General features: G+C 44.8%; 1 protein-coding gene across 1 annotated transcript in view; it reads left to right on the forward strand.

The window, feature by feature from the left end:
• The window catches only part of ESYT1 (extended synaptotagmin 1), a 429,479-nt gene that overhangs the window by 287,857 nt on the left and 117,293 nt on the right, over window positions 1–24,329 (forward strand). The gene's annotated exons all lie outside the window — the stretch shown is intronic.

Raw genomic sequence — 24,329 nt, forward strand, 5'->3', positions numbered from 1 at the left:
TCTAACGCACCCCATATTTAAGAAAAAACTCTTTAAGCAACATGTCCACAACGCTACGAAGCACGTAACTTTGGCAGAAGCGCTATATAAAAAGGTCCATGCGCCTCGGGAGCAGCCAGTTCAGCGGGGCAGACTCGTTAACAGTGCGTGTGTGAAGAATGTGTGCGCGCATCTCAGCCATACATTTTCCGATCTAAAGTTTCCATTGTTTTTGAGGCTCTTTCTAAAGCACCCCATATTTACTAGAAAACTCTTTAAACAACAAGTCCGCAATGCTACGAAGCGCGTAACTTTGGCAGAAGCGTTATATAAAAAGTTCGTATTGATAGTTTTGAAAGTAGAATCGTGATTGATATTAACTGCAACAGTATAGGGATACTCGAATAACAGAAGGCATCTCATTACTATTTCTAGACTGGTACATTATCGAGCATGTAATTATTTGCCCATCTCAGCTGCGTTGTCTTCCTGACTGCCTCTGATCCGCTCTTTTTTTTTTTTTACCATGTCTCGTGTTTCTTTCTTTTATTTTATTGTTTCCGTGCGGCATGTTACAGCAGTGTCCAACACGTGTTTTCTCAGAGATCAGACAACCATTTTCAGAAAAAGAAAGGTGCCAAATGTCAAGTGAGACCTCTGGATGACTATATATTGTGCTTGATGCAGTTGGATTGGCTGTCTCCAGTCATGCCTGTCTCCTGCTTTCTCAATGTTTGTAGATAAGGGATTTGGGACTTTCCGGATAAAGTGAGTTGTCCAGTATCACACAAGTTGGACAAGTGCGAAAGTTTGAATTAGAACCGGTTCCATGATGGGCGGCTTAAGCATTTGCTCCATAGCTGTGGTGAATTTAGCTCCTCGGGTTGGAGGAATCTGTGTGTGTGGTTTGAACAGGGAGTGTCATCTGTTTACCACGCGCACACATACATTTTTAATGCGTCTTCCGATACGTCATTTTAACACGTGTCGTGGTTAACCGGCTGCTTCAGCCTCCAATCCCTGGCAAAAGTCTAGCTGAAGTAATCATCACAGAGATGCTTCGCTTTCTATTTAGGAAAACAGAGATACAACAGCTTCAGAATCTTATAGTGCTTCGAGGGCATCGGAGTACCACTTTAGGGCTTTGGCAAACTGCACTAAACCACAACAGTTTTTCAGGAGGGCACTCTTTGCAGATGAGGGGATTGAGAAAGTGGGGTCAGATTTTGACAGATGGATTTACAGAGACCACTTAGCGCCTCACTTCATTTGCACGGCTGGCTTTAGCGCAACATAAAATATACGCACAAACGTGCCCGATTAAGTACAAAATCATCTCACCCAGCCCAGTTAACTTTCTTACATTCAGATACTTGCATTTCTTTCATGAATGCCGGAAAAATTTGGCTGAAAGGGAAGGAAAAGAAGGACCGGGGGAGCTCCTCACATTTACAGGGGACAGCTCCATAGCTCCGCAGAGTACACAATAACCCCCCTCTTTATCGCCACCCATGCCCAGTGGTGCAGTCCACGGACCATTCTGCTGGCATCTGCTTCATTTAATAAACATAATGCAATAATTAAAAAGCTGGAGAGATTCTCCGTTTCACAACCCCCAACCGTTTTGTAGAAATAAGAACATGTAATCATTATATGTGCAGATATGAATTTAAAAATGTAAACAAAAGAGTTGTTGGGAGATGTGACAAAGTTCAAATAGGCAAACTTTTATGTTACATAATCTTGTCCCGCAAATTTGGCGTGAGGAGATTGTGTTCGGTGAAACTAAATCATTAGCTAGGATGCTACATGTGTAACCCTCCCCCTGCCATTGAAACCTGCCCGCGGCACACTCAGACCACACCAAAGCAAACTCAGCCTTTGCATCTTTCACAGACTCGGAACAAGGAGACATTTCGATGAAAGGTAACAAGGCTTCTTCTTCTTTGCTGAGCAGTCAGAGCACTGACCTCTTGAGCAAGCGCTTTATGAACGTGTTGGTGTTATTACATGACTGAGAAAATAAACACTTGGATGTTTTTAGTGTAATATAGCATGTATATCATTGCCGGCGTCACAACCGTGAACGTGGGTCACCACCCTCCCTCTCGGCATTACTCTGCCTGCATTGATTATGACTAATTACTTGCCATGTAGTGAAACAGTAGATATCACATTTATCACACTCACGACCGTGTTTGTGCCTCAGTGACCCAGGTGTGTCATCATCATTATGGAAGGGGAGAGCGTGCGTGCATTTGATGCGGTGGTTTGGAATTAAAAGGCACATACGTTATTCATCCAATGTGTTTAGCGCCAAACTTATCAGCTTGCACCGTCTCGGCACTTCTTGACACACAGAAATGTTTGCGCTGACGCAATGATTCAGGGAAGGAACCACAGAGAGGCACGAGCAGCGGCCCGAAGGGGTTAAGAGGGAACGGAGGGGCATATTTACAATAACTGGCGCATCCCTGCATATCAGGAGGGATGCGCCAGTTATTGTGCGCCACAGCTCCGCCGCCATGGATGCGCCGCATTTACAATCCGGTGCACCATGGGGCAAAAACGGCACAGATGCGTGACGCAAGCGCGACGTAGAGTCAGCAATGCTCTGGGGGGCCCTATCTTGTGAATGCTGCGTCAATCCTTACGCCTGCTTCAGGCAGGCGCAGGGTTTTGACGCAGCATGGGCCTAAAAGTGACTGAGTGAAATCTTATAGACGGAACGCCCCCCCCTTCGCAGGAATGCCTACTTCTGGCACAGGGCTTTACAACGTGACGCATCTCCTAGATGCGTTACGCTGTAAGTAGCCCGCAACATGGCGCAGGATTTGCGCCGCCGCTGCGTCACAAAATTTACGCAACGGCGGTGTAAATGAGGCGCAAGGGGCTTGTAAATCTGCCCCTGAGTGCACAGCAGGGAAAGGTACTCTTTCGATGACCGGTTCTGTCTGCAGCTCTCGCCTCTGGGAGCGGAGCGCGAGTCCCTGCAGCCCGGGCGGCACTCAGCTGTTTCCCCTCAGAGACCCGGCCTATGCTCGCGCCCGTCAGCAGGCCACGAGCCAAGGTGGAGATGACATAAGGCCATGGGTTGCGCCCCCAACACACACACACACTTTCTGTTGCTGGATATACCCCATGCACCCCTGATGCAAGGTTTGGTGGGCTATTACCCCGGAATGCGTGAAATTAAAATTGAAATTTCAAACGTTTCATTTGCAATGGCAGGCCAAGTCGTTTGATTTTCCCAATGAAAAAGTTTCCATTCCAAAGTCTAAATGTGTTGCAATTAATACCGTTGTAATGATTTCCTTTTGTGTGTTACTTCAGCTGAACACGTGCGTTCTGGGGCCAGGAAAGGACAAGACAGGAGGGGCCCATAATGCACAGCAGCCACAATGCTCTACAACATAGTCAAAAGTTCTGGCTGAACACATAAGGTCCCAAAGGCGAGACCTTTTGGCTATGCCAATGCTTGTTTATATTGCATGGGTCTCCTGTTTTTCTCTTGTCTGTATGTTTTCTTTTTTACAGGGGAGTAGCTTAGTCAGTGAGATTCGGGGGTGTGAATCTTCAATTTCTCAACTAAACAAGCATTAGCATAGCCAATAGGTCTCGCCTTTGGGACCTTATAAGTGTTTAGCCATGCAACAGTTGATGTTGTTGCACCAAGGATATTGTGCTGGATAACTAAATACTTATAAGGTCCCAAAAGCTAGACCTATTGGCTATGCCAATGCTTGTTAGTTTTTACCACAAATTATCATTGTTCCCACCTACCACCAGGTGTCATGGTACACACTGTGTATTGTTTTATTGCTACCCATGTTAGATTTTATTGCTATGTTTTTTACAGATGGAACAAAACCTATATTGTCTTTTTCTCGTTTTCATTTTTGACGTCAGGGTAATATTTTGACAATTAGGTACCGGTCATTATTATATAATTGAGTTGAATGTTGTAACTTGTGGGTTATTGCCTAAAGTAATGAAATGTCAACACTGTCCTAATTTAATTGTATCATTTTCAGTCCTCTTAACACTTTATGAATGTGAAAAAATTGTACATTTTGTGCCTCATTCTCTCCATTTTATTACTTCAAAGATAGAACATCGTTTACCTACTCTGGAGCCTGTTTGCAAAAAGTGATGTTAGGTTTTAGTTCTGTGATGTTTCTTAGGAGGACTGAATGTGTATTGCACACACTTCGCGTTGAAATAGGAGTGTAGAACCCCAGATTTCTAGATACTGACACAGAGAATGAAGCACATATTTCATTGATTGGTCTATACTGTTCTAAACAGTTTGTTACAAGGCGCTGGAGCCTCGAGGGCAATGCGCAGTCTGTTTCAACATTAGCTGCCATGTCACTGGCAACATGGAAGCGGATTCATTTCATCCACTTGGTATTTCTCACAGTGGTGTAAAGAGGCCAGGCGCTGGTCACAGACAATCATTGTCAAGCTTTAGCCCCCACTCCACCTTCTAACGTTCATACGGGTGAGGTTGCCGCATACCGTGCATTCATCGCTGCATCTCAATTCATTTCACCTCTTAAGAGCATCCCGAACCTCTAAATCCATTGTTTTAGGAACAGATGTAGTTATTTTTAGCTGCGTGGTGATCACGATAACAAAATGATTCTGAAAAAAAAGTAATAGCTGCGGAGATCCTATCAAATAAAAGTCGGAAAACACAACTGCAAAGATCCTATCAGAACAAGGAAAAAAGACAAGCATTGGCTCACGGAGAACATCAAAGCGGCCGCGAAAGTGATCGCGATCAAGCTCTAGGCCGGCCATGGTAGCATTTTTTTAAGCCCTCACTAAAAGTCTCGCCAGACCAGCGCATGCGCTGGGTCGGGCGAGACCTAAAAAGCAGTGGGGTGGAGGAGTGCAACCACCAAGTTTTAGGATAGACTGTGTTCACAAGGAACAGGATTAGTACTGATTTGCGTTATGTTTGCTTCTGTCTAGAGGGGCACAGTCAGCAACAAATAATGGGTTGGAATGCTACCCCGAGCTATTGCCACTGGTTAAACCATTTGCATCCCATAACCTTTTGAGTGTTTGATTGCCAATAGTATGCCTGGAAAGTGGAGACTGGCACAGCTTTCCAAGCCGACTACTGCAAGTGTTTGTGAACTCCAAAGAGGTAAATTTGATCCCATTCAAGGAGTACTACTGTAGGTGCAGATTTACTACTGTTTTGGTAAATTGTTGTCTATATATTTAAGATTCCGATCCAAAAAACGAACGTATTAAACCTCTTAGGCAAATAAAAACTATGAGAAAAAGCGACACAGCTATTGCAGCCCCAACTCGGGCCCCCAGACCCAACTACCTAATCAAGAATGCATTTGAAGAGTGTCACACTACAAACACCCCCGCTGAAGCTCCTCCCCTGCCCTTCCCACCTCGGCCAGACAGTTGTCCATGGGAACTCATGACTACGGTAACGTACAGCATAACAGCCTTCAGTCCCTGTCCTGGAATCACGTAATTTAAATGTATTTTTACTGCAAACAATGTTCTTGGTCTCTGCTGCAGGAAGTCTTGGTGGTAAAGTTTTCAAATCAATGCATTTGGGCAGGGCTCCTTGTTTCTAGTCCTCTCCTTTTACAAATCATTTTATCAAGTGCATAATGGCCTGTATGCAAAGCCTGAGTTGCAAAAAGAGGAGGGTGCGCAAGTAAATTAAAGGGGGGTGGGGGGGGGGGGGGGGGGACGCCAAGCCATGCGGTCATTCTTGGCTCCAAGAGTCCGTGCACGAGAAGCCATGAAAATGTTTGCCATGTATATTGTGCAACAAACATAATGTAAACATATAATATAAGCTCTTCAAAACTAAAAACTAAAACTGTATTTCTTTAATAGTCAGAAGTAGTTCACCTTTGTACATCGGATCATATCACTGCATAGATAGCCAGTTATTAACCCCTTGTGTGCCACGCCCTTTCCCCGCCCTGTGCCGGCCGTTACATTAGCGGGCGGGGTTTATGACGAGCTGGACTCGTCATGGGCACAGCGCAACCGCGGCCCATGACGAGTCCAGCTCGTCATGGGCACACGAGGGGTTAAAAGTGATAATTTTTAGAAATGTTCATGGCTCACCCCTATCGACGATGCTGTTAGAGAACTAAGAGGCATCTCAGTAGTTATGTAAATCATAAACGTGGCCTAGATTCTTATTATAGATGGAGCAACATTATATTCTATTAAATCAAATATGAGTCGCTTCTACAGCGCACACCCTGATCTGAAGTGTTTAAAAGTGAGCTGATATTTGATAATTAAGAATAAGCAGCCTCTGTGAAATGAAATATTTGCCTAGGAACATATAGTGTAAGCAAGCAGGGAAGCCTGTAATAATTCCAGGTTATCTGGTTTCACATTTTTAAATTAAGCCACCAGAGGGGGGGTGTCTCTCTCTCCCATTTACACAAATGGTCATTACTTAGTCTTTTATTCTTGCCTCACAACTAGAACATCGAACATAGAGATAGCAGGCCTGACTCAAGGCCCCCAGACCCAACTACCAAGCCAGCAGTGCATTTATTTGGGGCGTGTCCCATCTGAAAACACCAGCCCCCTCCCCAAAGCTACTTCCCTGTGTAGTTTTTTTTTTTTGCTGTTTTATCTCATGCTTTCCTTTCTCACCCAAGGACGCTATTCCTACTTGTGTTTATTTCAGTCCTATTTATCAGTCCTACTCTTGTGTGTTTTTCTTGTGTTTGTTCTCTATCACAGGGCGCATTATGCTCGCGTAAGCGATTTGAGAACAGAGTTCTGTGTTTGAGAAGAGGCATTTTGCTGTGACTGAGCAGAGGCACTGACCACAATATTCTCTTGTTTTTCTCTTTTTATTTGCACTTTTCTCTTGTTTCATGTATTCTGTTTCTACCTTCGGTTTGCCTTTTCACTCATTTTTATATCAGACTTGCTTATCTATTCTTCTCTGGTTTGTTCATGTTTGGTCAACATGGATATTCCAGTGATCTGGTGTGTTTTTTTGGCAAAACTTTTTGAAAAGTTTGAAAAACAACCTTTAGTGGACTGCTCATGGGGGAGTATGTGTAAACAGACTCTGATAATCAGAGTCCGATGTTATCTGAAAGACCCCGTGAATTCTCTCTGACTGGAGGGCGTCATCAGATACCTTGGATATGCATGTGTTTTATAGTTTTTAGCATTGATATCAAAGAATCTGCATGTTGCGATCAGTATATGACTTCTGTTTAGGTTAGAAGGATTGAGCAGGATGTGAACGCACTATAGCTTTGGCACTACTTTTAGGTGGAAGATGGAAGTCAATGACTACCAAAAGGATTGTGTGCATTGTTTGCCATTGGACCATGATGAACATTTGTCCGTGCCATCTGCTGTAAACCCTTAAGTCAGGAGCAGGGTGCAGTCTGGTGGCAGAAGGGTTAGCTGGTAATAGAATGTCGGGTGATGGTTGCTTTGAAGTCCTTAAACTTGGCTACATATCCTTGACTTCAGTTCAGATATACTATGCTGAAAATGAGTAACCAGGGTGACTGCTAAATCGAGAATTCATGCTTTGAATGTAATGTCTCTAGAAATTACTCTAATCGTGCCATTAATTAATTGTGCTACATGTCCTCTGGGCCTGCCCATGTCAAGTACTTGCCATTTGGTTTCACCTCCACTGGCCACAGAAGAATTGAGTTACAAAGCAACTGTCTTTTTCAAGACCTCCTAAGAGAACTTGTCAATCAAAATTCGCACACCCATGCAACTTGGGCATGTGGAAATCTGAATTAAATTGGCAGCAAATAAGGTTTGAAGTCCAAAGAAAAACTTTGGGCATGATTGGATATTGAAGCACAGCTTGCTGTTGAAACAAGCCCCAATTTCTCTGTCTTTGAGGACATTCAGCTCTCTTCTACATTGTTTGAACCTGCGGGGTTATATCAAATGTCCCTGAGGTGGACTGTTGAACTCTTTAAAGGATGTCGAAGCTCTGGAGAGCTAGTTAAAAGGAACTAGGGAAAACCCAAGTATGGAGGCATTACATACTCCTCTCAAAGAAGAAGAAAGTAATGTGACCTGAGCAGATACTGTGAGGAGGCTCAGTGGTAGTCACAGGAGTGTAGCCCAACGAAAGCCTCTCAAAGAATAAATGTTTTTGTGTACCTGATACATATACTGATCACCTTATTCACACGTGTGTATTACACTAAAGAGAGCACCTAGCACGTGTTTTTTGTTACTGGCATCTGTTGTACATTATTTTTTGTATTTTTGTTATTAAATGAAGAAATTGATTATCGTTTACGATAGTTTTAATGATAATACCACATCACGTTATGGATTGAAACGTCGTTGACTTAAAGCACGGATCCTATATGCATTCTTTAATTTTCAATAAATGGAGTGTGTTCTTGTTTTTACCTGATACACATACTAATCACCTTATTCACACACGTGTGTATCACACTAAAGAGAGCACCTAGCACGTTTTATGTTGCTGGCATCCGCTGTACATTATTTTTGTTATTAAATGAAGCATTTGATTATCATTTACAATGGGTTTGATGATAATTCCACATAACGTTACAGGATTGAAACATCGTTGACTTAAAGCACGGATCCTATATGCATAGTTCATTTTAAATAAATGAGCTGTGTTCTAGTTTACGTGATGCATATACTGATGACCTTTTTCATGTGTGTATCAATCTAAAGTGAGCATCTGAAAGAGACTATTAGTTATGTATTCCTTACCTTAGAATTACCCCAGGCGTCAGACTGGATCTGGAGAATTTTTCTTCCGCAGTACCCCTGTGCGTCGCTAGGTGGCGTAGGTTGACTCCGCATTCGTCATTGGCATTGTGTTTGCCGGAATTACGTTGCGGTATCTACTTTGACGCAGCCCCTGTGGGCTGACATCAGTTCTTTCTTTTTCTGCGCCAGCTAGCGCAGATCCGGAGAGAGCGGTATCCTTAGTCTTTTTTTACTAGCGTTTTTTTCGACTTTTTATCGACTTCTGTTTTTCACATCGTTGGACCAGCTTCAAACCTTGTGACTCTTGTCAAAAGTTGATGTCGGTCATAGACCCACATCTCGTGTGCCTCTGGTGTTTGGAGCGCGACCACGAACTGAAGTCATGCTCCGACTGCCTGGCCATGAACCCGAAGTCTTTGCGGGAGCAGTCCCGAAAGCTTCTCGAGGCCCGGCAGTCAGCTTCTCGCCGCTCGAGAGGGAGGTTGTGGGACCGGTCTTGGAGTCACCACCATCACGCTTCTTCGAAGTCTTTGTCTTCAGGTAAGTCGAAGCACAAGAAGAACGCGAAGAAGCTCTGTCGTTCTTCCCCTTCTGCCCGTCCCTCGACTGACACGTGTTGCGGAAGGTAGTTCTTCGGCTCCGCCCGTGGAGCCTTTTGGGTCGGCACCGAGCCTCCTTCCCTTTCTGGGAGCCGGGGCGACCCCTGCCCAACTTCGTAGCTTTTACAAAGCCCTCCACTCCATCCTTGGGGAGCCCAACCCCACCGGCGTGCCTTCGGGCCCCGCGGACTCGGCTGGGGGTTCTAGTCCTTCAATGCCTTTGGCTTTGGTGCCGCAGTGCCCCCAGGGATCTAGGCCTGGATCCGGATCGGCGCCAGTCAACCTTATCACACCTCCCCTGGCGCCAAATCTATTGGCGAGACCTCCGCCCCTTCCGACGCCTGTTGTGTCTCCAGCCGGCATCGACCAGGGCCTCCAGCTCGACATGGACACGGAGCCTGACCGGCGCGACCGGTACTTTTGTACCTCTGTTCTATCCTGGCCCTTATCGCCAGAGGAGGGTGAGGAGGACTGGGGGGAGTCTATTGACCCTCCAGCAGACCAGTTGGAAGAGCCGGACTGGAGAGAGGAACTGGGTGAGACCTTTACATACTTTCTCCCCCTACCGTGGCTACGGAGGAGAGACTCTCCTATGCTGTGGTGTTGCTTAGGGCGGTTGAGGCCTTGGGCCTTGAGCTACCTACGGTGGCAGTCAAGACTAACCTCCTGACTGAGGTGCTTCAACCAGCAGCAGCCTCTTCGGAGCCCCTGCTGCTATTCAACGAGATCCTCACCGACATCCTTCTGGTCACCTGGTCCAAGCCCAGCAGAGGGGCTCCTGTGGATAGGATGATTGCCCGATGCCACCGCCCGGCCCCGGGCGACCCCACTTTCCTCTCCCAGCACCCTACTCCTGAGAGCTTGGTGGTTCAAGCCTCCACGTCCAAAGGCATGTTCCCTACTGCTTCTCCTGATAGGGAGTAGCTAGGCAGGGCGATTTCAACGTTGGTAGCCCTGCGACGCTACACCTGGCTCGAAACCTTCAAGGATTCTAGGGCTACGACCAGATCCTTGGACCTCTCTACCACCCCTCGCCCCGCGTAGTCAGTTTTTCGCCCCTTTCGTAGCTACGGAAGAGGCGCCCCACCATGTTCCACCCAGAGCCACAGGCCTATGCAAGCTGTTCAGCCTCTGCGCAGCCGGGGATGTGGAACCCAGCGTCGTGGGTTCGGGGGGCCAGTGGGCTGGCCAGTCCACCAGCGCCCCCTCTGCCGCAGCCTCCAAACATTCCTAGTCCGTCTTTTCAGGGCCACCATTTGGCAGTGGGCAGCAGGATTCGCCAACACCTCCCCTACTGGTGCAATATCACGTTGGACAGGTGGGTTTTGCAGATAGTCCGGAGGGGCGACTCCCTCCCCTTCCAGACTACCTCTCTATCCATGCCACCCGCTTTCCATCACATGTCGGAGGATCAGTTGGCCCGTCTCCGTCGGGAAGTTGCGGCTCTCTTGGTCCAGGGAGCCATCGAGCGTGTCCCTGTGCCAGAAGTAGGTCGTGGTTGTTATTCCCACTACTTCCTGGTACCCAAGAAGGACAAAGGCCTGCGTCCTATTTTGGATTTCAGGGACGTCACCTACTTCCTCCGGAAGGAGACGTTCAAAATTTTGACATTGGCTCAGGTCCTTTCTTCTCTGAACCCTGGAGACTGTATTGTTGCGTTGGACTTGCAGGACGCCTATTTTCACATGCCCATCCGGCCTGCCCACCGGCGTTACCTACGGTTCACGGTAGCCACGAGCATTTTCAGTTCACCGTGCTCCTCTTTGGCCTTACCTGCGCCCCTCGGGTATTCATGAAAGTGATGGCGGTGGTCGCAGCTCATCTGTGCAGATCAGCGGTTCCAGTCTTCCCTATCTTGACGACTGGCTGTTGAAGGCGAGTACGCCCCAGGCTGTCGTCTTCCACCTCCAGACTATGGCGGATCTCCTGCATTAGCTGGGGTTCACTATCAATGTGCTGAAGTCACACCTGATTCCCTCTCAGAAGCTCCTTTTCATCGGGGCGGTTTAGGACATGGTGCAGTTTCGTGCTTATCCTCCCGAACAGCGAGTCCGGAATATTCGGACTATGATTCCAGTCTTTCAGCCTCTGTCCCTGGTTTCGGTCAGAATGACCCTGAGGCTGCTGGGTCTCATGGCCTCCTGCATCCTGCTGGTGGATCATGCCAGGTGGCATATGCGGGCTCTGCAGTGGAACCTGAAGTTCCAGTGGGCACAGCATTAGGGGAATCTTTCCGATAGCGTCCAGATCTCGGAGAGCACTGCACACCAATTGCAGGAGTGGCTAACAAACCAGGATTGGGTCAACGGCAGATCCCTCCCCCTTGCTCAACCAGAGTTCACAGTGGTGACAGATGCATCACTTCTGGGGTGGAGGGGCCACACGGGGGAGGCGGAGATCAGAGGCCTATGGTCTCCAGCGGAGTCCAGGTGCCACATCAACCTTCTGGAGCTCCGGGCGATTCATCTTGCACTGAAGACATTCCTTCCTTCTGTCAAAGGAAGAGTAGCGCAGGAGGCTCTTCGTCTCTGGCAGTGGTTGGAACATAAGGGCATGTCCCTAGTGGTTCAACACCTGGTGGGTTCACTGAACGCCAGGGCGGATGAACTCAGCCGCCGGTGCATGATGGACCGCAAATGGCGTCTTCACTCGGAGGTGGTGCAAAGTCTCTTTCAGCTGGGGAGGGCCATGGTTTAGATCTATTCACCACTGAAGAGAACGCACAATTTTAGCAGTTCTGCACATTGGAATTTCCAAGGCGGCACTCGCTCGGCGACGCTTTTCGTCGGAAGTGTAGTTGCGGTCTTCTATACACCTTTCCGCCTATACCACTTCTGCCCACAGTGCAGAAGAAGATCAAGCACAACTGGGCCCAAGTAACTCTTGTGGCTCCGGACTGGACAAGAAGAGTCTGGATCCAGAGCCCTTGAACATGGCCATCGATCCTCCGATCAGACTGCCTCTTCGGGAGGATCTTCTGTCGCAGCAGCAGTGCTTTAAATGGAAAAAAATAAGTGCAGGTACTCACAAGAAATAGGCAATGGATTGGGGGTGGAGTTTGGTGCGGGGTAAGGGGCAGGGCTAGGTTTTTTACCTTTCTAAGCTTTGTATGCAAAAAATATGCATGCATTGTAAAAATGTCTAACCATTTACATAGTACTTACCTAAGTTTGTGGTTATACCACAAATGTTTATCAAAAAATGTCACACTGATGAAACAGTACAGTGCTGTAGTTTTAAAAAAAAGCATGAATCTATTAATTTAATCTAGAGGGCAGGGATTTTGTTTCATGCAAATCCTGTTCATTTAAATTGTTGATGGGCGAAGATTTGCGGCGTTTAAAACCGTGGGCATGCTAACAAGCTGCATGCCCTGAACAAAGTGGCCCACACTCTAGGTTTTATTATTACCTTCCGACCCCCTCTGAAAGACACCCTGCAGCGATACTCCACTTTTCACTCCAGAGAGGCACACGCAGCTCTGTGTTCTACTGAAGACGAGCTGCTGTGCTGGTGCTTTTAAACCAGCGCAGCCCAGGCTTCAGCTCTGTTTCAAAGGCGCTTTAACCCATTCCAGGCCATACAGAAAGAGCTGCCAAGGATGGAGCTCAGGAGCGCAGCACCAACCGCATCAAAACCGGGCTGTCATGAGTTCCGGTACTCTCCTTTTCCGAGGAAAGGTCCCGGTACTCAAGGGGCGAAAATATAAAAGTGCCGGTACTCAGTACCGGTGAGTACCGGCCCATTTAAAGCACTGAGCAGCAGGTCCTTCACCTGAACCTGTCCAGCCTCCACCTTCTTGCCTGGAGATTGAGCGACAACAGTTGACAGCTTTCGACCTTCCTCCCAACGTCTGTAACTTTATCTTGGCAGCCAGGCGTCCCTCCGCAAAAATGGTATACGCCTGTAGATGGAACAAATTTGATGCATGATGCACAGCAAAGGCGGTGAATACCCTTTCTGACCCTGTTTCAGAGGTTCTCCTTTTCATTCTTTCTTTGGCCCAGCAGGGCTCTGCCCTGGGCACTCTTACAGGCTATCTTTCGGCCTTTCTTTGCCTTCCTGATTAGCCTTCTCATTTCAAGTCATCTATTGTAAATCATTTCCTTAACCCCTTGCCTGCTCATGACGGAACCACTCCGTCATGAGCCACGGGCGCCGTGTGCTCATGACGGAGTGGTTCCGTCATGCTGCGGCCGTTGCGGCCGCTCCGCCCACGCGGCGCTGATTCCCCGCCTGTGCGGGCGAACAATGCAAGTGGGCAGAGTCGTGACGGAACCACTCCGTCATGAGCTCAGCGCGCCCGTGGCTCATGACGGAGTGGTTCCATCACGAGCATGGCGGCGCCGCGCTCACCCCGAACTCCCCCAGCACCGCGGCAAAATTCGTGCCGCGGCGAAGGGGTTAAGGGCATTATTCACCAGTTTCCTCCGATTCCTTTTGTAATGCCCCAGTGGGACTTGAACCTTGTTCTGACTTATCTTATGTGCGCTCCTTGCGAGCCGCTACATAATTGTCCTCTCAGACTCTTTACCTTGAAGACTGCTTTTCTGGTTGCCATCACCTCTGCTCGCAGGGTGAGTGAGCTTCAGACTCTTTCTTCTAAGCCTCCTTTCCTTGCTGTTCATCCGGACAAGGTTGTCCTTCGAACTCAACCTTCTTTTCTTCCCAAAGTGGTTACCTCTTTCCACATAGGACAGACCATCACTTTGCCCACCTTCTTGCCGCCCCCGCATCATTGTCGTTAAGAGGAGAGGCTCCACCTCAAAAACGTGCGCTTTCATTTTATCTGGATCGTACAAAACAATTCCGGGTGGATGATCAGCTCTTTGTTGGCTATGTGGGCGCCAAGAAAGGTTGGGCCATGCAAAAACGAACCATCTCTCGATGGGTCGTTTTTACATTAAAACTTGTTATTCCTTGGCGAAAAAGGAGCCTCCAGTAGGGTTGTGCGCCCATTCCACCAGAGCGACAGCAGCCACTACTGCTTTGGGACGTGGAGTCCCCCTTCATAACATCTGCCAGGCAGCCACATGGGCTTCTTTGCAAACGTTCACTAGAGATTACTGCCTGGACAGCCAAGTCTGGAGAGACGGCTTCTTTGGCTGCTTCGTTCTTCAGGACTTCCTGGTGTGAACTTGGTTCGCAGGCCCACCTCAGGGGTTGGTATTGCTGGGGTATCTATTCTAAGGTAAGGAATCCATAACTAATAGTCTCTTTCAGATTAACAAGTTACTTACCTTCGGTAACGATATATCTGTAAGAGACATTTATTAGTTATGGACTCCTTACCACACCACCCATCCTCCCTGTTCTGCAAACTGACTTCTAGAGTAAGGGACTCCCTTTCAGGGCCCTAGTTTTATGCACCAGTGGTCAGTGTCTTGCATGGCTCTGCGATTCTGGCATGGAATGTTGTGTAAAGAACTGACGTCAGCGCGCAGGGGCTGTGTCTAAGTAGATAACGCAACGTCATTCCGGCGATCACGATGCAAACGATGTACGCAGAGTCAACCGACGCCACCTACCGACGCACTGGGGTACTGCTGAAGAAAAATTCTCTGGATCCAGTCTGACGCCTGGGGGTAATTATAAAGTAAGGAATCCATAACTCTCTTACAGATATATAGTTACCGAAGGTAAGTGACTTGTTCACCAGGCACGTTTTTAGGTGGAGCCTGGGCAGCGCATGCGCTGCTCTGCGAGGCAATCTGTATTCAGGTAGGGACTTGAAGCTCTGCCCATTCTCCGCCCATATCTTTTATTGGCTTGTGTCATTGTCCACTGTAAACTGTGGCTGTTCATTTGTCAATAGACTTAGTAGTCCCTCCTTAGTACCGCCTTGTCTCATTTTGTAAACTCCCATTAGGAAGCCCCCTGTTCCATGTGTTGTTGCTTGGTAGGCTTTAATTACAGCCTCCGAGCACTATTTTCGCAAATAGCTTTGTCCTGTTGCAGGCAGGATATGCTCTCTTCTAACACTTTTTTAAATCTTTATAGCACGAGCGCTGAACGTTTTTGCAATGCAATAGGTCTCACATTTGCGAGAGTTTAAGCTATAGGCTTTGTAAATGCCAATGCCTTTTATTTCTCCGTTTTAAAAACAACAGATAAATAAAAGACATTGTCATTTAAAATGCCAATAGCTCAAACTCTCGTAAAGGCGAGACCTATTGCATTGCAAATGCTTGTCTGTTGCTGGCCTCAGTTGTACTTTTTTTGTGTATGTTTTTTATTAAATGAAGAAATTGATTCTAATTTACGGTAGTTTTGTAAATTAGGATCACTGTGTGTATCAAAGAAAAGCTGTGAAGAGCGTAATTTGCCATACTACTTGTAGGGCCATTACTATTTAAAGCAGGAAGTCTCCTTTCCAAACCATCTGTGAAGGTTTGGTTTCATAATGCTTTTATTTGTTAAGAGTATGAAGTCTTGAGACCGTATTTTTTGTGATACAGTGATATTGAATATTTATTAATTTTAATGGATATATTTCCATCTAAAGATTATATTATTTTTGAAATAACCCATCTACAAGCTGGGACTCGAGAATGTCCTCTTGGTGTCATAGGACTGGAGTCTGTCAATTGGACTTTTGTTGGTGTATATATATTTGGTTAAGTAACAAAGCTCATATTATTAGTTTTATGTTTGTTTTAAAATAATAGGCTATGTTTCATATATGTTATGTGTTTTAAGAGAAGTACCTTCCCTACTGTTGCACAGAATGGAGTGGGAATAGTAATTGTTACCCCTTCGGAGTCTAACCCTTTCCCTACTATTGTAAAGAATGGAGTGGAAATAGTAAATGTTACCCCTTGGGAGTCCCCCTCTTTCCCTACTGTTGCACAGACTGAAGTGAGAATAGTAAATTATACCCCTCCGGAGTCCAAGACATTCCCTACTGTTGCACAGACTAGAATGGGAATTGTAAATTTTACCCCTCCGGAGTACAACAATTTCCCTACTGGTGCATAGATTGGAGTGAAATAGTACATTTTACCCCTCCAGAGTCTAAATATTTCCCTACTGTTGCAAAGACTGGAAAGGGAATAGTAAATATTACCCATCTGACGTTCAGCGCTTTTCCTACTGTTGCACAGACTGGAGTGGAAATATTATAGGTATTATTCCCATACTTTAATTTTTTTTAGTATTGTTTAAATATATATAATATTATTATTTGTTACATTTTATAATATTTATATTTAATGTATATTTGTATAGTTACGTTTTTAAATTTTGTCACTAAATGTTTTTATATGTATTTAATTTTTAATTTATTCAATATTTTGCATTTGATTTGTTTATATTTGTTTGTTTTCTGTATTTATATAAATGTATATATTTATATATATTATCTTTTTATAGTAGTAAATACAAAATATATAATTTAAAACATATTTTTAATAGTGTTATATATATATATATATATATATATATGTAGCCAAGTCAAATCAAGCTTTATTCGATTTAAATAAATAATAAAAACACAAAATGCAGAGTTTCATCATAAAAACATTTAGAAAAACAGAGAATCTTCATAATAGATATTAGATTAACAACCCCTGCTTTAGTTCAGTAATGTTTTAGGTCACACATATATATTTATGTGTGTATGTTTATATAAGTATATATTTATATGTAGTATTAAATGTTACTTACATTTATTTAATTGATATTTTATTAATGTTCTATTTTAAAAAATCAGGATTTACAATTTAAACTATCACAACATTGTTGTATGTAAAACTATATATTTTAGGGAAACAATATTTTTACTCAAGATTTATGTCCCTTCAATATTGTTGGAATCGATATTCTGTCAGAGATCCAACTCAGGAAGCCCCTGTCAGAGTTCTGCTCTAAACTTTCAGTGAACCTTAAATTATTTCCATTTTAGTCTGCCCTGGATTTGAACCTGCCCTATCTTTAGCACTACAGTACTGTGAGCTGTTTTTAGGGAAGATTGTTAGAATTTGTAGACCAGGGAGATCATTTTGGCTTGACAGGTAGCTGTCACCATGGGTGACAAAGAGAAAAGATCTACTTTTAAAACCTGTTTTTCATGTGGCAGCAAGAAGATTTACACTGATGACCCTCACTCTTAGTGTATTTATTGTCTTTAGCCAAAGCATAAGTCACGAGAATGCAGGATGTGTACGTCTTTCTCCACTAAGACTCTTAAGGATAGAGAAAGGAGGTTGGCATTATTTCTTATGAATAAAGAGAATTTTCATCCTTCTAAAGGAGATGCCCCATCTTCAGGGGAAGAACCAATGAGATGCATCCCACCAAGCCCTTCCTTGACATTTGCAGTTTCCTGAGCATGATTTCTTTAGTACAGCACAAGCAGCAACCTCCGCCAGTAACAAACCAGAGTCTAAGCACTACAGAGACTCACCTGTGACAAAGAAGAAGAAATCTTCAAAGGCAACCTCGTCGATGACAGAACCGTTAACGTCAAAGACCTTAACTCCTTCGTAGATTATGAAGATACCATTGACAATGACATCGTCATTGACACTGGCTAAAATTCTGTCGACGACAACACAGTCGGCAGAAAGAAGACCGGTGACGATGACGACTATACCGCCGACGATGATGACCATATCGTTGACCCTGCTGTAATACCGTTGACAGCATCACGGTTGGGAACCATGCAGTCAATAAAAAACATGGGAGAATTTATTTTTCACCTTTGAGGTTGATGGGTGTGCCTCCAGTACAGTTATTGCAGTCCGATCAAGAAGAAGAGGCTAGTGATTATGTCTCACTGACAGCTTACATCCCAATGCAATAAGATGTGAGATATGTCCCATATTTTGAAGAGGACGCAATGGTTAATGAGGAGTCCTACCATGAATATGAGTGTCAGCAGGAGTGCAAGCCTGGAAGTACTCTAATGGATTTAAGGCAGAAACCACCTAGATATTACAGAAAGTCAGATGTGGTCCAAGTGCCAATGGCCTTCTTATCAAGTTTGCAACAAATTATGGATACTTTTCCTAAATTATTGCCACTGGAGCCATCTAATAATGCTAACATGGGGTTACCTGCTTCTCACATCGTCCTGCCTCCTCAACCTGCTCCTTTACCAGTTTCCTCGCCGGGGCCGCCATCACTGCTACCTCCTCCGCCAACACCAAGGGAATCAGTTCATTAAGAGGACATGGATGATTTTAGTTCTACCTATTTTGATGTAGACAGAGAGGAAGGCGAGCTACCACCAGACGGTGTTGAAAGGGATGATGCTGACCAAGATATTATTAACACAAGTGGAAATGATGGGCCAAATGCACAAGATATTACAGATGATATCTCTAAATTTCATTCATTGATCGAAAGGGCTGTCAAGAAATTGAACCTACCAATGACCTCTGTAGATCAACCATGTTTTCTATATGACTTTAAAGAGCAACCTCTGAAATATGTTAAATCCATACCTATTGTTGATTATGTCTGGTCAAAACAGGGTGTAATGAAGACACCTGCTACCGTTCCAGCTGTGATACCTTGTCTAGAAAATAAATACAGAACCCTGGATTCAGCTCCGGCTTGCCTTACTGGTCATAGTAGAGTGGATTCAGTAATTGCTTCATTAACTCAGAGAAGAACCAAGACCCCAATAATGCCATCATCTAGTCTGCCAGACAAGGATAGCAAACCTATTGACAGTCTGGGTCGGAGAATTTCTTTTATGGCAGCAACCTAAATTAAGACAAATGCACTGGTGATTCGAGGTCGTTACAATCGCTAGATGTGGCATGACATGGCTCCATTACTGGATCTTATTCTTGAGCAGAAGAGGGGAAACAGAGAGAAATATCCTAAAGGAAGGAAAACTAACCACTTCTTTCATTATTGACACAGCGATGGATGCTGCAAATATAGGTTTTCGCCAGTTAGCAGGAGGGACTGCACTAAGGAGGCAAGGCTTGTTAAAATCCACAGCCATCCGTACTGATGTCCAATCTATAACCTCAGACATGGTTTTTGATGGGCTCACTCTTTTTGGTACACATGTTGATGAAGCTCTGCAAGCCTTACAACTGACACTGATACTGCAAGGGCGTTAGGACTTTTGCAGTAACGCAGATCCGGGACATCTACTTTTCATGGCTCACGGAGATCACAATATTTCAGAACAGGATTCAAACAAGTGTGGAGGTCAAGGGCACCCTTGTTATCCTCAAAAACAGTCTACTTGCAATCAAGGATACTCCTTTAATCAAAACCAAAGGCAAACGTACTGGAGGGCTGCAGGAAGGAAAAGAGGTTCCTCACAAGTACGAGCCAATGATAACCAGAAGAGAGCCTGACTCCCAACTTATCCCCCTTTTCCATCTAGTCTTCAGACAATGGGTGGGGGGTATTTCCCATTTTGCTCCTGCATGGAAGAATATAACATCAGACAAATGGGTTTTACAAATTGTCCAGTCAGGTCATATGTTGGAGTTCATCCAGAGAACCCCTGTTTGTCCACTAAGAAAGGAATATCATCTTCATTTGGAGGAGCTGTAAATGGAAATTCTCATGCTTCTTTCCAAGGGAGCCATAGAAATTGTCCCCAAATTGCAAATTAATCAAGGCTTCTATTCCAGGTACTTCCTATTAAAAAAGAAAACAGGTCAATGGAGGCCGATACTGGACCTCAGAGAGTTGAGCAAGTAACAGTAATTTCAGGTGCTTACTCTGCAAGAAATCCTCCTGATGATGCAGGAAGGGGCTTTTTTTTACTTCCCTGGACCTTCCGCATTCTTACTTCCACATTCCTGTTCACCGAAAGCACAGGAAGTTCCTTTGATTCTCAGCAGCGGGTCAGCACTACCAGTTTAAGGCGCTCCCTTATGGGCTTAAATCGATGGCGAGAATATTCACAAAATGTTTCACTCCAGTTGCCGCTTTTCTCACGAGAGAAGGTCACCAGGTGTTCCCATACCTGAACGGCTGGATAGTCAAAGCCCCATCCAGAGAAAAAGAAAAAGCTTCCATGAAGGCTTGCATCAATCTCGGTTGTATGACGTTACAACGCATGCCATTACAACGCATGCTGTTACAATGCATACCTTTACCCCGACTTGCTGTCGAGGTGCACTGGAAGTTGGAATAGTATAATTTACTATTCCAAATCCAGTGTGTGCAACAGTAGGGAAGGTGTTGGAGTTAACTCCAACACCTTCAACCTCCTGCAACAAGCCTTTCGCGTTGTAACAACATGTGTTGTAATGGCATGCGTTGTAACACTTCCGTTGTAAAGGCTGTTTTCCCATCAATCTCTTCCAGAGACTACGTCTCACTTTGAGCAGGGAGAAGTCTTCATTGGTGCCCCCAAACAAAGGTCCCATTTCTAATAGCACTACTCAGTTGAGAAAAGCCTTCCCATCAGCAGAAAGAATAAGGAAGTTAGAAACCATGCCAAAGACTATTGCTGAAAAGCAGTCGGTCACAGTGAGGCAATGCAAGTCCCTAATAGGTATGATGGCATCATGTATAGGTCTCATTCCGTCTTGCAGGCTTTGTGTGACACCTGTTCAGCTAGAGCTGTATTTGCAATGGAAACAGGTGGAAGGCTCATAGGAAGATATGGTCTGTTAAACAAGATCTGATCTGGTGGAAAATTCCAGAAAATCTAACTGCAGGTCTCTCTTTCCTATGAATAACAGAAAGGTTACTGCTCACCATGCATGTGTCTATGAATGGATGGGGAGTTCACCTGCAAGCGCTTTCGACAAGAGGAATTGGTCCAATGCAGAGAAGATGCTCCACATCAATGTGTTGGAACTCCGTGCCATAAGATTTTTGAAGCGTTCTTTCCCAGATTGGCAGGTTAGCCGGTCTTAGTCAGAACAGACAACACAGTGTCCATGTTCTACATAGCCAAGCAAGGAGAACCGTGGTCCAGGATCCTTCGAGAATAAGCTTAGCTGCTGTGGAACTGGGCAATTTCTCACAGGATAGACATTGCTGCAGAACATCTACCAGGCCACCAGAAAGATCAGGCGAGCTCGCACACCTGGCAAATGACAGATTTTGATGAGTGGGAACTAGAACAGAAAAAGGTGGATTGCATTTTCAATCAGGTAGTTCACCACACAATCAAACTGTTTGCCACTCAAAGCAACAGAAAATGCCCATGCTTCGCAAGCAGGTTCTGGCATCCAGGCACGATGGGCAATGCTCTTTCGATCAGTTTGTTCAAGATATTTGCCTACTCCTTTCCGCCTTCTCCCCCGATTCCCAGGGAGTTGTAGAAGGCGATGGTAGATCATTGCACTCTGATCCTCCTTGCTCCGGTGGGGCCTAGGCAGTACTAGAAGAACGAGCTACTGCAGTTGGCAGTACGTCCTGCCATTCTTTTGCAGTTGCGTCTCAGGATGTTTTTTCAGACACCATGGATAGATTCTCCACCATGATCCCAAGTCGCTGAACTTGACAGCCTAGTACCGTACAACCCAAAATTTAGCCATTTGAATCTATCGCAAAAGTGTCAACAGATTGTACCCCCAGCTCATGCTCCAGCGACTAATAACACTTACAATGCTAAATGGAAACGTTTCTGTGTCTGGTGCAGGAATAAGATCATCATCCTCTTCAAATAAAGCTTTCTCAGATCCCGCCATATTTGTTAAACTTGGCCAAAAGTGTTCTAAAATATTCTTCAGTAACAATCCATCTGGCTGCAATATCGAGATTCAGAAGGACTGACAGTTTGACATCTACTTTGTTTTCCCCAAGTGTCATTAAACAGATAATCAAAGGGCTTTTTAGAGGAGTTCCACCTCTTCAACATCCTCCGGTTCCATGAGAACTTAATACAGTCCTCAGTCAGCTGATGTTGGTTCCTTTTGAGCCTATACATAGAGTGGATTTAAAATGTGTTTCATGGAAGACAGCACTACTCCTGGCTCTGACATCCACTGGGAGAATGGAAAGGATTTAGGCATTCACCATCAGATAATCTTTTCTCCGGTTTACTAAGGACAAAGTTACACTCATAACCAATCCTAAATTCATTCTAAAGTGCCTACTAACTTCCATTTGAATGAGTCTGTTGTTCCAAGATTCTTCTTTCTTTATCCATCTTCACCAGCAGAAAGATAATTTCACGCTCTAGACTTGCATAGATGTCGCAAATTCTTTATAGAAAAGGCAAAGGACATACGCACATCAGACCAGCTATTTGTATTTGTATCATTTGCAAAACCAGGAAAAGGCCAAGCACTGTCCAGACAGGCGATAGTACATTGGCTTTTAGCCTGTATTGCTTTCTGTCATGCCAAAGTCAATCACCCTCTCCAGGCAAAAAGGAGGACACATTCCACCAGGGGAATGGCTTCAATTGGAGCACTTTGTGCTGGGGTGCCTTTGAGAGTCATCTGCGGTTCAGCCATCTAGAGGAGGAGGCATACATTTATGAAGCTTTACTGCCTAGATGTGGACGCAGAGGTTGACACAGCAGTAGGACAGGCAATCCTGAAAAACCTCTTTCACTAAAGGTGAGCCTGTTTTCCACTTTGTTGTATTTCATAATGTTTACTGCTTGATATTCTGATTCAAGTGTGTGGATATCTAAAAGATCCAATCTTAGAGAAGAAATTAGTCACTTATCTGTAACTCCAGTTCTCCAACATTGGTATCTTTTATATATTCTTATGTGACCCTCCCTCCTCCCCAGCCAGAGGCTTATTGTATTGTATTCTCACACTTGTGCTTTAAAATCTGAGCATGGTGGCCTCTAGGGGAAGTGGGAGTGCTTAAGCTTCCACCTCATTGCCTGAAGTTTGGGTTTTTCAAATGAGTTGGATGTGTTACTAACCATACTATTTTGTTTCAGACCTGGGCCATTTTACATCATATACTGTTTATTATATATTTTACACTGCCATTTAAATGTACTGGGGATTCCCAGCCTGAAGACGGATAATTATTCAAGCTTGTGAATATATAAAAGATCCAATGTTTAAGAACTGGAGTTACCAGTAAGTAACTCATTTCTTTTGTGCCTTCATAGCTGGAGCCATAGATAGAGTTTCAATGTATTCAATAATGGCAGGTCATCCTAAGGATAGGATAGTTCAAGCATGAGCACATTATTTCAGAGAACAGCAAAATGTCAATGGTTGCGCTTAAAAGCCTGGATAATGAATCCTGGAGGCAGCATAATGACTTGTTAAAGCTGAGGGGTCAATCCCAAACAATAAAGCCAGGGAAACTGGATTGATCAAGCGACATGCAGATTTTAACAAGCATTGGCATAGCCAATAGGTCTCCCCTTTGGGGCCTTATAAGTATTTAGTTATGCAGCACAATATCCTTCGTGCAACAACATCAACTATTGCATGGCTAAACACTTATAAGGTCCCAAAGGCGTGACCTATTGGCTATGCCAATGCTTGTTTCCTCGTTCTATGTGTGTTGTATTCTGCAGCGCACATAGAAAGAGTAAAGCACCTCTCGTGATGGTTTTTGTGCAGGAAGGTGTACCTTCCTGCACAAAAACAACCACACCTACAACGCAGACATCCTTGCACCGTTGTGCAAGGGTACCTGAGTTGGCGAATGGCAGGCCATTGTGTGCCAGCGCTGGGGAAAAGGACAGGAATGTGCCGTATCTTATAGATACTGCGCATTCCTGCCCTTTTATTTTGACGCAGAGCAGCAAGATTCTTTGTGGAACTTCTCAGAGCGAAAACCTCGCAAATTAGGCCCAGAGTTTACAAGTATTACAGCCAAATAAAGCAGTTTAGGGTGGGGTGAAATAAAGGAATTTACACCCCTCTGATGATGTTTCCTGGGGGGTGGGATTACAGGTAAGTGAAGTCAGCAAATATGCACCTATACATATATTTATTAAACACTGCAGGCTTTCCAAAGTGCATAGTTTATAAAGTTTTAAGAAAATGGGTTAACTTTAGGGCCACTTCATGGCAGCAAAAAACAATTCCTACTAGTAAGTGAAGCTGCAGATGGGCTGAAACTTCTATGCATCTATTT

This window comes from Triturus cristatus, chromosome 4_2, assembly GCF_964204655.1.
Source record: "Triturus cristatus chromosome 4_2, aTriCri1.1, whole genome shotgun sequence".
Classification (NCBI taxonomy): domain Eukaryota; kingdom Metazoa; phylum Chordata; class Amphibia; order Caudata; family Salamandridae; genus Triturus; species Triturus cristatus.